At 39.8% G+C, this 15,457-nt stretch overlaps 2 long non-coding RNA genes across 3 annotated transcripts in view; one reads left to right on the forward strand and one right to left on the reverse strand.

Moving 5' to 3' along the window:
- The window catches only part of LOC309709860, a 119,910-nt gene extending 115,801 nt beyond the window's left edge, over positions 1–4,109 (forward strand). The window contains exons 2-4 of one of the 2 annotated variants that reach the window (XR_014277620.1): positions 2,138–2,985; positions 3,071–3,182; positions 3,263–4,109. This is a non-coding gene — a long non-coding RNA (uncharacterized lncRNA). Of the gene's footprint in view, positions 1–2,137; positions 3,183–3,262 lie in introns of both variants that reach the window. The other variant, XR_014277619.1, reaches the window with a different exon arrangement.
- Positions 182–6,231, reverse strand: LOC309709861. Its single transcript, XR_014277621.1, has 2 exons — positions 5,655–6,231; positions 182–603 (listed from the first exon to the last, which is right to left on the reverse strand). It is a non-coding gene; the product is annotated as an uncharacterized lncRNA (long non-coding RNA).
- Positions 6,232–15,457: the final 9,226 nt, after the last annotated feature.

Below are 15,457 nucleotides of genomic sequence, written 5' to 3' on the forward strand. Positions count from 1 at the left end.
TTTGGATTTCCTGACTTTCTGTTCCACTTCCAAACCCAAATAGATGCTGACAAGATGACACAGTAACATGGAAGAGGGAAAGACGTTGGAAAGGACTACTACAAATAAACCTAATGCCTAACAATGAAAAGTGTAAAATAAGAACAACAATAATAATAATAATGATAAAAGATGAAGTAACAAGTTTTTAGTTTTGTTTATTCCAAATGATCATCCAGATGTCTGTGACATGTGATGACAAACACCATAATGGAAGGCCTTAGTCATCACATGCTTAAACTCATCATATATTTTTGCATATGCTGAACAGGCAGTCAGACATGCTGTAACTGTGGGGTAGAAAACAGCATGAACACCATACGGCAGGGGTCTCAAACTCCAGTCCTCGAGGGCATGGAAAAGTTGCATGACTCCAGTCCACCCTTGAGGACTGGAGTTTGAGACCCCTGTCATATGGAATATGACAGGTGTGGTTGAACTGCATGAAGACTCTGAAGTTTGTCTTCTCTTCTGGCAGGACAGGAATGTAGCCTTGTCCTGTGAGCCACTGTAAGGATGTACTTAGAGTAGAACTGGACTGTCACCGGCCTCAGGCTCTTCACCCTTTTCAAAGACAAAGCAGTCATTTAGATAAAATATTAGATATTGTTTACCTGTAAATGCACAAAGTAAATTTAGAAATGTAATTATTGTCAAGAGTGAACAAGTACTGATAGTGTAATCTACAGCTGTGGCCAAATGTTTAGAGAATGAGAAGTGTTGTTTGTTTATTTACAAAGTTTGCTGTTTCAGTGATAGTTGTATATCATATTATATCACTTCAAACAGAGGTGATCCAGTAATGCTGCACTAATGAATTAGACTAACTATTCACTTTAGCTAAAGTTATTAAGTTAGCTAAAGAGTTGGGATGCTGTGTAAGACATAAATAAAGCTAAAACACAAAGGTTTGGACTAGGGCTGAACGATATATCGCATTTGCGATAATATCGCGACATGATCAAGTGCAATTTTCTAACCGCAAAGGCTGCGATTATACTCTGGACATGTCCAAATTCATGGGCTGCATCCTCCTGAGGCCGCATTTGTAGACCGATTACGTCACAGCGACGCGCCGAAGGCTGTCCAAATTACTACCATATCCCAGAATTCATAGCGCGGCCCAGCCAAACTCCAGTTTCCAGCAATGGCGGCCGCTACTAAGTTTTAAAATTACTCATACTAATCTTTCTGGGTCACAAAATAAACTTTTAACATATTTTCAGGCGAGAAAGTAGTTGTGTAAACATCAAATATCTGCTCGGTTTATCAAGATATCCCATATTTGCAAAAGTGCTTCGACGTTTTCAGAGGCGTCTGCTACCCACCAGCTCGACAGCTAGCCGGGAGCTCGAGGGTTACTGATGCGGCCGAGAACGGCACAACTCCCGGCACATCATTTTCAGATCACCGCGGAGTTTCGCTGCTCGGGTTAAACGTAATATATAAGTCACTTAGACAACCTAAAAATGTTATTGTTGGGCTTTTTTCAGTGTTTTGTTTGTTCGTGAGTAAATCGGTTTGGCTGAGATTAAAGTTATTAGATTAGATAAAATAAAACTTTATTAATCCCCCGGGTGGGTTCCTCCTTGGTTTTCACACAGCTGACTAAACGTCAAACAGAAAACTTATTAAACAGAAGTATGAGACAGTCGAGAATTTACACCAGTGTCTGGTTATATTTTAGATAGCAAGAAGCAGACGGCCGAGTTTATTAAACTCCACCGAGACAGCGGTGACGCTAATCAGAACTAGCCTTCTGATTAGCTAATCAGAAGGCTAGACCGTCCAATTTCACGCCTTTAAACTTTAAAGGCGTGTTTGTGTGTGTGTTTATACAATTGCTATTATGTTTGCACTTTATGTGTAATGTTACTGACTGCAGAGATCAGTAAGATGTGTGTATTTTTTATTTATTAGTTTTATTTATTTAATATTATTTTTTAATTGAATGACAGTCTAGTAGTTCACAGATGTCGAAAAACTGAGTGTGGTAAAGCCACTGATTTTTTTTATGTATATTTCTGCAATCTGCACATTGCACTGACTTTCATTTTAATGTTTACACCAGGGTTCCTTGCCAGCACTTTATGCTCAGGGCCCTGTTTCAGGAAGCCGGTTTAGTGGAAAAACTGAGTAAGTATACCCTGAGTTAACGAAAACTCTGGGTTTTCGGTTTCACAAAGCGAGTTCAGCTGCAGCCTGAGTGAGTCACTATGACGACACACTCCGTGAAGCTAACCTGCCCCCTAGCAGGTTTACTACAACTAACCCTGACTGTCTCCGCCCCTTTGTCGGAAACCTGACAGTAGGAAGTGTCGGACATGGCGTGCCACTTCCTTGAAGAGCCAGTAGATCGTGAAGCCCAAATTCTCCGCAGAGCTCTCCGCCGGGAGAGAGTGATCAGAGCGCGTTTGGACATTTTATCATTTCCTGATGATTTTCTGTGCGAACGTTACCGTGTCTCAGCACAATCTATAATTTATTTGAATAACATCCTCAGGCCATATATTACGCATGTGACACATCGCGGACATTCTCTCAGTTCTGTACATATTATTTGTATTGCACTTCGGTTTCTTGCAAACGGGAGCTTTCTGTATAATATTGGTGACGCTGAGCACGTTTCCAAGGCTACCGTCTGTCGGGCAGTCAGGAATGTTACAGTTGCACTGAAACGTCTCCTGTACTCGTTTGTGGTGTTCCCCGGTCACAGACCCACAAGATTTATCAAAGAGGGATGCCACAAAATTGCAGGTATCAGGATGACCAAAACTTAATGTATGATGTGGTGATACTTGGACTACTACTTAAATTTTACATTTATTTTCAGGGTTCCCAGGCGTGATTGGCTGTACAGATGGTACTCACATTCCAATCATTGCTCCTTCAGTAAATGAAGGAGACTATGTGAACAGGAAGTCTTTCCACAGCATTAATGTACAGGTACATAGTTCCCTGTAGCATGTCAAACTAACAAATTATTTCATTATAGTAATGGATGCTAATTTGTGTTCTCTGCACTGTGAAGATCATATGTGATGCTGCCAACATTATCACAAATGTGGAAGCCAAGTGGCCAGGCTCTGTCCATGACTCACAAATATTCCGTGAATGTACACTGAGCACAAAATTTGGACATGGTGAGTTGAGAATACTTTAAAATATATAAAGACCAATTGCTTCAGGGACATTTGAACTGAAGTGTACCCTTCTGTCTTAGGAGAGTTCACTGGCTACTTGCTTGGTGATAGGGGGTATCCATGTTTACCCTATTTGCTTACCCCTTACCCTGACCCTGAACCGGGCCCACAGCAGTGATATAATCTGGCTAATTGCAGGACAAGAGCCAGAATTGAAATGACTATCGGAATGCTTAAGGCCCGGTTCCAGTGCCTGCAAAGACTCAGGGTCACCCCAGAAAGGGCATGTGACATTATTGTGGCATGTGTGATTCTTCACAACATTGCCACAATTAGAGGAGAACACTGTCCTTCTGAACCAAACATCAGCAGTGATCCAAACCATGAACATCCTGACCCTCCCACGGACATACAAGATGGAAGAGCAGTCAGAGACACCATATGTCACAATCATTTCTTTTGACCCATCACCTCAACATGTTGAAAGAAGAATAAACAGATTTTTTGTTCAACTGGCTTTATTGGTCGCCTGTATTTCCTGTACACAAAGTATTAAAAGATGTAAACCTCATAAAGTGTCTCTGTTGCTTCCTCCTCTGTAACAGCTGTCAATGTTTCTTCATTATTTTCCTGTAGTAAAGAAATAGACAACATTGCTGTTCTACTGTAAACTCATATAATCTGTGGAGTATTAAGAGTACTCACAACTGCATGTTGGTCTGGCTCAACAGGAGGCTGCACCAGATGCAGTACACCATCACCATCAACTGATAGAATATGAGGTTTATACAGGTCACTTATAACTTACAAGGGACCAAATGGCAATTAACAAACATACCAAGCACCTTACACTTCATTGTCATTATGCTCTCAAAGACAACCAAGACTGAGGGAAGGCAAAATCAGTAGGAAAATAACTTCACTACAAAATAATCCATCATGGTAAAGAGTTTATCAAATGAATGAGCAGCACTGCAAAGGTGACTGTGAAGAAAGGATGTATGCACATCATGTATTATTTTGAATTTACCCCTTATGTAGGCACTTGTCTTGCGGGGTTATTGACTCAGAGGATGTCCCCGCAGAGATGCCTTCGGCCACAGGGCGCCCACTGTTTTGGCTGAGGGCCAACTGCTCAGCCTCTGTGAGTGGTGGTGGTGGAGGACCCCCACCTGTTTTTCGGGCCTCCGCTTTTTTTCTGTTGGCTATAACGGGCCACATTTGAGCCTACAGAGTAAGCAAATATGTACTTGTAATGTGCTCAGATAATTTCAATAAGTGCTTACAGAAAGAAAATTAATGTAGCCTCTAACTGCAATTGATTTACATGGGACAAACAGACCAAGCACTATGGCTCATAATACAATTACACCTTACCTGTTTGGACTATATTTTTATATTTCATTTTTACTTGCTGCCAGGCACGTTTGGGGCCTGTTGGGTTGCACCTGCGCTCACATCACATCACAAAATAAAATGTATAAAATAACAAATAAAATAACATATGATAAAATAACGTGTTAAATGGGTGGAAATCCCTAGATCAATGTTTAAATTAACACTCACGCATTGACTCTGTCGGCTATGTTTTGCCATGCATGCTCCCTTTCTTTTGCAGCTGTGGCTGTGTTACTTTTTTCCGCGGAATTTGCATGTTATCAGCATATGCTGCCATCAGAATTTCGGCCTCAAGCGCTGTAAAATACATTGACCGCGCCTTCTTTCCCTCCGTCTCCATGGTGACTCGCTTAATCTGTGCTCCGCTTATCAGGGCTTTATGTATCCTCGTCCGCGCGCTTCACTTGGGGTTAAAGCAACTCCGCGTTGATTGAACTAATTGTTATCAGCCTTTCTGAAACCGAATATTCCGAGTTGGACAGTTCGGGGTTACTCAACCGTGAGTGTCGTTTTTCACTCTGAGTTTTCCAAACCGGCTTCCTGAAACAGGGCCCTGATGTTTGTAAGCTAAAAATAAACTATTGTGTATGTTCAAATATACTGTTGTGATTGAAGAAGTTAAATAAAAATGTCAGTCATCAATTCATGCATCACCTCATGTCATCATAACAGAGGTCTGTCTTCCAGGAAAGAACAGTTTAAAATTAATGTAATATAGTATTGGCCATACTATATGATGTATTGCTTGTCTTTGTTTAATAATACAGAAGACAAAGACCTTAAAAAATAATCGCATATCGCATCGCAATCGCAATATTGGGGCAAAAAATCGCAATTAGATTATTTTCCATAATCGTTCAGCCCTAGTTTGGGCACAGTTTTGCATGTTTCCCTACTGTAGGGGTCTCTGCAAGCATACAGAGGGGGTACTCTGAGAGGGTCCAAGATGACAACTTTGGAATTCTACTAGAAACAGCCGATCATAACAGCTACAATAAGCATAACAGTTACCTTACGGCTATCTTTTGTTAACATGACGCTTGTTCTTATACATGTAATACATTTATTACCAACCTGAGAGTTTATCCGCTGGTCATTCGACATGACGAATGACTTCTGAAGTCTTAATTCAGCTCAAGACGCTGTAGATTCCCGTCGGTAACACTTTCGGTCCGCTAGTAAAACGTAGTTCTATTAATCTGCGCTTGAACCGGAACCGGATGTAAGTTCCAGAAAACTGAATTTTGGAACTGAAATTGAATTGTAGAACTGAAACTGAATGGTGAGAAGTGAAACTGAAATTATTCGAGAGCTGAATTTTTAAAGGATAAAATGCAGTTTCAAAGCAAATCAATTCATTTTCAAAAAATAAATTCAATTTCAATTTAGTGATGATCATTTTCAAACCATAAATTCAATTTCAAATTAGACTAATTCAAATTCAGTTTTCAAAAGCATTTATTCAAGTTACAATTCAGATTCAATCGGAGCAATTCAAATTCAAATTGAACTTATTCAAATTCAGTTTCTGATGGCACAGATTTCTGCCCATAGGTGGTCTCCTCTGTCTTGTGGTGGACAGACATTTTTTTTTTTTACTGTAACAAATAATTTGTGGGACATCTTTTTGTGACACCCGATTTGTTCTGTCATTTTAGTTTCAGTAGTAATTTGAAATGGTTGTACAAAAAAAAAAAACCCCCCAAAAAAACAAACACCAGATGCATTGGCTGCATTTTTAAATAAATAGTTGTATATAACTTTAGCTGTTACAAAATTTGTGCGCAAGTTTTCAAAATTTACAATTTATATTTGCATTTCAATTTATGAAAATAATTAACATGTTTGTGGTTTTTACAGTAAAAAAATATAACTAGTACTAGGATTTTATGTTTTTTGTGGGATTTAAAATCAGTTGTGTTAATACAGTATGTCAATGAAAAAATGTGAAGTTGAGTTAAAAAGAATGATACCAAGCAAGGCGAGGCAACCCCCCCCCCCCCAAAAAAAAACCCCCCAACATAAATGAAACAATTTAAAGATGAAATACAAAGGTAAAATCAAAAGTAGTGAAAAATGGCCAATTATATTTTGGACCTCAGAGGGTTAACCCAACAAATCCTGAAAATTTAGGTTTCAGCTTTTGTTCATGACTCCAGATTTCTGATGTGTTGTGTAAATTTAAGCATGTAACAATTACATTTTTTTTCTAACAAAAAAAAGAGTGGAAGTTAAGTTAGACTTGTGTTTGTAAATGACCCACCGTGTAGCTTTCTGGATTTTTTATACTTATTGGGCTACATACTTATTTATGTATTTATTATACAGGCTACACAGTACATAAAATCAAATTTCACAAGTTTAAATAACTGAAATATTTGGGGAAGTTGGGGAAGAAAAGCATGCACCTGCTGACCTTGAGAAAATATCCCAAAAAAAGGAAGGCCTTTAAGATCTCGTCACCAGGAAGCTGACAACTAGGGGTGGGTTTTGATTATCGATTTATTGAGTAAAATCGATTCTGGTCTGGATAACGTGATATCGATTCATTAAAATCCAGAATTGATTTTTTTAATATAAATTTATTTTGCCCGAAATGCCAGAATCTCTGGTGACATCTCACAAAATTTCAAGAACCACCAAACAGTTAAGACAGTAAATGAGAGCAGGTACACGGATTCTGCACAAAGACGTAAACACAAAACGCGGACCCAACGCATCTGAATGAGCGAGATGTCGCCTTTCTCACCCGACAGCACGTACAGGGACACTCCTTCGGGGCTGAAAGCCAACAGCTCAACGATTTTAAAGCGTCGGCAGGTCCACGCTTTGTGTTTACGTCTTTTTTGCGCTAGATTCTGAAGCTGCAGGTTTTATCTCTCTCCAAACAATATTGACTGAACCAGCAGCAAAAGATGATCCAAACTGCGCTTATCATAAACATCATCACGAATTTCCTCTTACTTTTGCTGTTTGCTTCCACCACGATAAAATCACACTTCATGTAGAGCACGCTCTCTCTCTCTAAGTCGATAATAAAAAACCCACCACTACTTATTACCCACCAGTCTACAGTGTCGGCAGCTGTTTTTTGTTGTTGTCGTTTTTTCTTACTTCCGACAAGAAAGCCTCATTTCCGCTGTTCAATACTGAACAAATTAAAACTTTTTAAAATATGCAAAACTGCAAAATGCTTCGCGGTGTCTCTAATCAAACCTCTGTAACTTTGCTCTGCTTCACTTCGTTGTTGACTGCACAATATTTTTAAGGTCATCTGCTATAAAAACCCAGACCAGGAAAACTGCCTTCATGTTTTTCTGTGTTTTATCCTCAAGTTACTTTGCCACAAAGGAATCTGCTGTAATGCTTACACCTTTGATAAAGTCTCACAAGTGTCAGGTTTCTTTTTATAGATATAAAAATATAGATATGTATTGATAAGTGATCAGAATTATAATATTGCTGACTGTCTGAGGCAAAATTTCCCCGAATCGAATCGTGGATTGAATCGATTCAGGACCTTGTGAATTGGAATTGAACCGATTCTGGAAATCAGTGACAATACCCAGCCCTACTGAGAACCAACACAACCCACGGTATCTAAAAGCAGAACGTAAAAATGTACCCATTTTAAAAGGCCACATTGGCAAACACAGTATTGTTGTTTTGGATGAGGATATGAGGGTTCAGGATAATTCCATGCAACGCCACAAGAACCACCGCTCAAAAATCCTGATCGCCAAGCGAAAAGATTCTATTTCTAATTTTGGCAACACAACACCGAAGGTCATGTTTGAGAAGGTCATGTGCAACAATTAAATGTATTATTAAAGATTTAAAATTGGAAAATCATAGCAATGGATGGTCCTCATCATTTTGAATTTGTAACTTAAACTTCTGTGCAGCAAGTCACATTTGGAGTATTGTAGAACCACAGAAAGTGTCTACAAAATATACAGATCTGACAGAAGACTTGGGCTGCGTCCACACGTACACGGGTATTTTTGAAAACGCAGCTTTTTCTATGCGTTTGAGCCTTTCGTCCACACGTAAACAGTATTTTCCATCACTGAAAACTGAGGTTTTTAAAAGCTCCTGCCAGGGTGTTGATTTTCGAAAACGGAGATTTAGTCATGCAATGTCAAAGGTGTGCACCTTTTTTTGACGTCACGCTGTCTGCAACGTTATCGTTTACATGAGATAAATTTCTACAATTGCAGATATAGATAAAATACTGTGGCTGTTAATCTTACTATCTGCAGTTTTTAGATGCTTGCATGTACACACGCAGTTACTGTCCCTCCGTTTAGAAAGACAGAGGCGTTAGTGTGAACTTCTCCATTCAACACAGACGCTCTCACAACCCAAATCTGTGACGTGGTCGTCAGTTTTGAATAACTTTGTTCTTTTAATTAAATTTATGTATGCTTATTGCGTTTTGTTCATTTCTAAGTTGTGAGTCCACACAAAAGCCAAAATACTGTCTTTGGTTATTAACATTTGAAATGATGAAGGCACTTGACAAGTAACGCAAAAGTAACTGCCTTTTCAGAAAAACAAAACAACTTTTAGAAGTACAGTGGTCCGTGGCTATAACGCGGTTCACCCTTCGCAGCCTCGCCGTTTCATGGATTTTTTTTGGGTGCACTTTTGCATACTTCCCCCCCCTTACAGCGCATTGTGTTCTGCGTCCTGATTGGCTGTAGACCAATTGTCAATCAATCTCGTGCCATGTCTCCTGTACAGTACAGAATGTCTTGTCAAATTTACATAAATAAATAAATACATAAATCTTCGATTACTAGCAGTGTGACTCTGAAGTGCTGTACTGTATGTTTTCTCCCTAACAAACACAACAATGCCGACGAAACATTTTGCACCGTGAAAGGCAACCGCGGTAAACGAGGGACCGCTGTATAAGATATTAGCACTACTACTCATTGTAGCACTAAGAGACAAAAAATAGAAATTCAAAAAGTGAGGTCTGCCACTATAGCTCACATCAGCCATGTAATCTGTAGCTGGGTTGAAAAAAAAATTAGTAGTAAGAAAACCAAACAAACCGCAAAATATACAACACATATATGAGAGGTACTTAAAGTATTTTAAGCATCCAGGCTTCATTAACCACGGGTGAACATTCACACAAAAAAAAAAAGAGAAAAAAAAAATGATAGACATTAAAGAAAAAAAAAATCCAGGTTTCTCGTGCGCAAAACATGAGCCATTGAAGCATGGCTCATGGCAAACCACAAAATGTCCAGTACTCTCACCAAAGACTGCTAAGAAAAAGCAATGTAGCAGAATACCAGTGGAAAACTTGGAACTCGACGAAAAAGAGCAGTTAGAAATACAGGTGCAATGTAAAAGACAGGTAATGCAGGAACAAATAAATGTGATGGTCCGCGGGAGTGTCTGGGGTTTTTCCACCTGCATCTGCCAGCCTCTTGTCCACCCCTTAGGGGTGGAGCTTCCTGCGTCTCACCTGGGCCTCATCTACAAGCAATCAGCAGGAGGGCTTCTTAAACTAGGCCAACCTGCCACTTCTCGCCAGTTCGTTATGCGCTGTTCAATGGTAATGAGGCAGCTCCTTTTTTGGGAATTGGTTTACCTTTTTCCCCCTACCTTGTTACATTTGGACTACTATTGTACCAAAGATGGCAACTACAAAAATACAGCTCTAGGAGAAAACTTGGAATGCCCTGAATGACAGCAACTGGAAGAAGCTCATGCCATGAGTGGCGGCTGTCTAGTCTGTAGCTGGGTTGAAGTAAAAAAAACAAAACAACAACCCCCCCCCCCCCCCAAAAAAAAACCCCCCATAAAACCAAGTGTCCATGCTTCATTAAACAAAAAAAAAGAAAAAGAAGTTAGAAATTAAAAAAAAAAAAAAACCCTCAAGGTTTGTCACTTGCAAAACCTGGCTATTGAAGCCACAATTAAAACACAATTGTTTTTTCGGACATCCCTCCACACACACATAGGCTGTGCTGGCTCACAGAAAGAGTGGGTCATCCTCATTTTCGTCAAGATTCTCTATGCCAAGTTCAGCAACTGTAGCACTTGACTTTTTTTATACTTTATTTTATTTAACCTTTATTTAACCAGGAAGATCCCATTGAGATTAAAAACCTCTTTTCAAGGGAGACCTGGCCAAAATAGGCAGCAGTAAGTGTCTCACAGTTACAGAAATTACTCAATTAAACACAGGCAGCAACAACACACATGCAAAAATAAATGATAAATAAATAAAATTCAGTAAAATTCAATGAAACTCAAATAAAAATAAAAAATCAGTTAAAATGACAATCAATCTAATTGAAACAGTTACATGTTATGGACATGGCCTCAAGGATTCGTAGTTTAGATTTAAAAGCACTTAATGAAATGAATTCAGTCATTTTCCATTCGTTCTGCAGTTTTTCCAAGCCAAAGCTGCTAAATGGACAAAAGCTCTTTTACCAAATTCAGTTTGGGCAAATGGAACAGAAAGCAACAAGTAACCATGTGAACAAACAGAATACCGACCAGCATGTTTCATTGCAAGCAGGAAACATGTATAAGAAGGCAGCAACCCAAGTATTGCTTTATATATGAAACTGTATAAATGAGAGTTCCTCCGACTTGCCAAAGCAGGCCATCCTACACTACCTGAGAGTATAACTCACAGTGGTGAGTCTGAGCTTTACGGTTAGTGATGAACCTCAGAGAAGCATGATACACATTATCAACCATTCAAAGACATTGAGCAGAAGCATTCATATATAGAATATCTCCATAATCCAGCACAGTTTTTCTACCTGTATCTGGAGGCAAAAATGTTGCAGCAACAAGCCGCTTCTTTATATTAAAAGACAAACACAACTTATTTTGAAAATAAAATCTCAGTTTTAACTTCAGATTTTTCACAAGATTCTCTACATGTGGTTTGAAGGTGAGTGAGTCATCAATCAAGATTCCCAGATATTTATACGTGTGAACCAATACCTTCAAGAGTGGTTACTGATGGGATTGTTTGGGCCCATTTCCTTGATTTAAAAAACAACATGAGCTTTGTTTTGTCTGCATTGACAACAAGTTTAGGCTGAACTAATGAGTGCTGGACAGCAAAAAAGGCTTTCTGCAAGGAACAAGAGTTGAACCACAGCTGTAAAAAACTGTATCATCAGCATAGAAGTGCAAGTTTGCATCTGGCACATTTAGACCAAGATTGTTTATGTAAATGTTAAATAGAGGGGACCTAATACAGAACCCTGTGGCACTCTTGTCATGGCAAAGTCCTGTGGACTTAAATGAGTAAGCAGCTGATGTTCCCAAAATCTGCAAAACATTATGAGCTGGTCCTCATAGCAAGCCTCACCAGACAGCTTCAGTCCATATCGGATGCACAGGATGGAGTTAAGGCTCTGCAAAGACACCCAATTTCTAAGTTTGCTTTTTACCACACTCATCTGGCTGAATACTCTCTCAACTTCAGCATTTGAGTGTGGCAAGGACAACACAGACACAGCAGCCAGCTGTATAATTATGTATATTATCACGTTCGTGTTTTTTCAGTGCAGCTTCAGCAAGTACCAACGACCGGATTTGGTGTGTGGTAGTAACAGGTAAATTAACTTTTTTTTTTTTTAAATTGTGTGTGTGTGTGTGTGTGTGTGTGTGTGTTATATATATATATATATATATATATATATATATATATATATATATATATATATATATATATATATGCGAGTGCCTGTGTATAAATACACAAACAATACACATATGCTTTCATGCTTTCAATTGTGTAATTTAAGTGATCTAGTAGCTCTGCTTTGGAAGTTCAGTTCATGCTAGTGTTTGTACGTGTTGTGTCTCTAGGGGCCACCGCATACATTTATATATAAACATATAAATAAAACCAGGCCTGAACTTTGGCTGAGCAGGAAGTCTCTGGTCTTGGTCCAGCACATTCAGAAGGAGGTGCCACAAGTGAAACCTTGATTTGTGTCCCCAGCTATTAAGTGGAGCATCATATAGGGTGGTCTCCAGATGGTGTTTAGGGAAGCTTGTTTCCACCGTCCACGGCATCATCTTGATTTGCAGGGCTGATGTAATCGATGGCTGCCATGTCACCAAGATGCATTCAGAAAGATGCAAAACAAAGTGGTGCAAACAATGCTGTTAATAAAGATATAACAAGTAATATTCTAGCACTTTAAAAATTCACTACAAACAGAATACTTGCCTGTTAACAATAATCATGGTCCAGGGCTACCTCCTCCAGGGCAGACAGTCAACAGATGGTTGGTACTGCCAGAGAGCACCACTGACTGCCTCTAAACTACTCTCCCCCTCATCTCCCACATCTTCTTTGGGCTCATCCTCCAGGGCCAAGACGTCACCAGCACTGAGGCAGATGTTATGCAGAATAGGACATGCTGTTATGACCTGCAACAGATTTTTTTATTTTATTTTTTTAAATAAGGTGTTTATACACTTATTATAATAAATAAAATAATGAGAACTTTAGTTTATTAAAGTTCTCATTATTTTATTTTAGTTATTCAGAAAACACTGGCACTATATTCTAATGACTTACATGAGGTACAAAGTTTTGGTGCACCTCCAACTCTTGAAGAAAGATGGCCTGGAATCTCATCTTCATCATTCCAAAAGCACATTCTATCCAGTGTTTAAGTAATAATAATAATACTACATTTTACTAAACTAACTAAAAACTAAGCCAACTAAAAAGGAGAGAGGGGCAGCGGCAGTCACCATTCTTTGTATCTCACCGGAGATTTGTCTTAGATGGGATTGATCGGGACTTGCCCCGGACGGGCAGAGCTCCTAACCCTTTGGGGCATCCACACAATAACAGGTGAGCAGTGGCAGCCAGGCACACCAGCATTCACTCAACCGGAAGTCCTGACGAAAGTCCTGTCATTAGCTGTTCCCGTGTCCAAACGTGGCAGCCACCAACCATCAGCTACCTCGCCATCTCTCCTCTCTCCTGTCCGGCCCTCTTATTGGGCCTCTGTGACCTCCCAGGTGTGCTAAGTTAGTAATCAGGGAAGGGCGGAGTCTCTCCAGGACAAGTTAACAAAAAATACAATAAAAACATGCACTAAAACCATAAGAAGAAAACACTGTACAATATTAAAAGATAAAAACTAATAAAACACAGCAACACATGCAAAATAAAAACACTTAAAGTTAAACTTGTCCATTCCACCCCGTGACAACTATACTGCTGCATAGGCTGGGCTGTACTTACTTGTAAGGTTTTAAAAACTGAGCTTTAAAATGAATACTGGTAATAAAAACCAAGAGAGGCCGACCGTGATCACTGGCTTTTTTTTAGGGGCTTGTTCAGATTGAATAGAACAAGATAAGAAGCATTAGAACATGTTAACAATTACAACAGCCTTGATGAATGCAGAGTAGTTTAGACCTGGGTTCATATGTCACTTAAAGACCGGATAATAGAGTGTGCCATGGAATGATGAGTTGAAGCGCACAGGCTCCTACACCTTGGACTGGCCTCTTGTAGGGAGTAATTAGGGGGAGCTGATGTTGGAGACATGGGTACCCTCCATCTGCGGGGATGAAATGCCCTGGAGGAGGGTAACGGGCCTGCCTGTACAGTGGGCTGTTGCGGAGCACCCTGGAGTCATGCACTGACCCAGGCCGGCCCACATATGTATCAAGGAAGCGTCACAAACTGCCTGTAGGTTTATTGATGGGAACAATTTTCTGTTCCTGTAGCACTAACCATCAGGGCCACTGGGAGGCTTAATGCAGACATGGCAGCTGTCAATTGAACCAGCTGCTTTCAAAAAGGCTCTGTGTCTTGCTAGCCCTGCAAACCCATGAGACACGACGTCTAGGTCGTGCAGATCAGGGGTCTGAGGGAGGGGGATGATCTGATGGCGAATAGCCACCACCTCCTCTGGGACCCTGTGGATGATGTGATGAACAGTGGAATGAGGTATTGCAAACACTCTGGAAACAACTCTGTAGGCTGCTCCATTTGCCAGCCAGAAAAGAAAAACAAGGACCTCAAATGTTGCACCACAACCATGTGTCTGATCCTGTTTAATCAGATTCAGCAGCACTTTCCGAGACTCCCTGGCTCAGGCGAAAATCAGGTCTAGTGTCCTCATTGTTAAAATACCTGTCCAGGACAGCTCTGTAATTAATAAAAAGATTAGAAAGAGAGCCATTAGAGTTTCAGCATCCATCATTTCCCACTGTTACCAATGGGGAGAGGTGGTAAGGGTGGGAACAGCTGGTGATGCAAATCTGAAGGCTAGACCGTCCCATTTCACAGCCTCACCCGGCCTGTGAAGCCCATGAATTGGGACACACAGAGTGCTCATTGATCTGCCTCTCTGATTGCTGTGTGTGCTCCCAACACGGGGGAAAGATGCAGAACTATTTGTTGCTTAAGGCTGTTTTTATATACCTCTACCCTAATTGAGCTGTGAAATGGCTTAAAAAATTAGGTTTCAACTAAAGAAGCTAACATGCAGCCTATATTCCTCTAAAAAATTTAGAACCCAGTAAAATTGTTCTTGTACAATGCTAATCTTAGAAAAAAACAAGATAACATAAAACATGCTAAAACTTGATGCTACACGTAGTTAATTTTGGTGCTAGTTAAGCAGTATACGGGACACAAGACAATGCCTTCAAACTGTGAAAATTGGCTAAGTCCAATATTCCCATCAAAATTTGGACTAGCTATCATATAATATATGATATATCAGCTGTTATGCTATACTATCACTGAAACAGCAAACTTTGTGAAAAAAACAAAACAAACACTTCTCATTCTCTAAATGTGGCCACAGCTGGAGATTACACTATCAGTGCTTGTTCACTCTTGT

Source organism: Aulonocara stuartgranti (genome assembly GCF_965226115.1).
Source record: "Aulonocara stuartgranti genome assembly, chromosome: 7".
NCBI lineage: Eukaryota > Metazoa > Chordata > Actinopteri > Cichliformes > Cichlidae > Aulonocara > Aulonocara stuartgranti.